Genomic DNA, 892 nt, shown 5'->3' with positions numbered 1-892 from the left:
GAGTATTTGACATAAGGGACAAGTAGGTCGGCTCATGATAGTGAAATATGAGTCATCTGAGAGAAACCAAAGTCGAAGAAGAAGCTGATTGAAGAAGATTGAGGTTGATCAAAGAAGATTGAAGTCAATCGGAGAAGATTGAAGTCGATCGAAGAAGATTGAAGAAGATTGAAACTGATTCAAGAAGATTGAAACCGAATCAAGAAGATTGAAGAATATTGAAGAGGATCAAGAAGATTGAAGAAGATTGAAGAAGATTGAAACCGATTCAAGAAGATTGAAGAAGATTGAAGAAGATTGAAACCGATTCAAGAATATTGAAGAAGATTGAAGAAGATCGAAGAGAATTGAAGAATACTAGGGAACAATGAAGCCGATACAAGAATATTGAAGAAGGGTGAAGCCAATCCAAGAATATCAAAGAAGATTGAAGACAATCAAAGAAGGATGAAGAAGAGTGGAGACGATCAAAGAGGTTCAGTGTAGTGTAGAAGAGTGAAGACGATCAAATAAGGATGAAGAGGAGTGGAGACAATCAAAGAGGTTCAGTGTAGTGTAGAAGAGTGAAGACGATCAAATAAGGATGAAGAAGAGTGGAGACAATCAAAGAGGTTCAGTGTAGTGTAGGGTTGGTTGAACAAGTGGATGGGTGGAGACTATAACAAAAGTTGGAGGAATGACTAAGATGATCGGTGATGGTGTGTGGGTTGTGTGATTGGTTGAGAGGTAGAGGTAGAGAGGTACACTTTTCATCATCTAATGTGAAGTTTTCATTTTTGGGGTCTAAGTTTATGGTCTGTTCCTTGTCCTAGCTCGATCCTCAGCGTCTGTCTTTTGCTTTTCGACTTTCGTATCCTTGCTTTTCGCTTCGCGATTTCCTCCTTTGTGGCTT

This window comes from Melampsora larici-populina (genome assembly GCF_000204055.1).
Source record: "Melampsora larici-populina 98AG31 unplaced genomic scaffold MELLAscaffold_64, whole genome shotgun sequence".
NCBI classification, from domain to species: Eukaryota; Fungi; Basidiomycota; class Pucciniomycetes; order Pucciniales; family Melampsoraceae; genus Melampsora; species Melampsora laricis-populina.
This window is presented reverse-complemented; position numbering follows the sequence as displayed.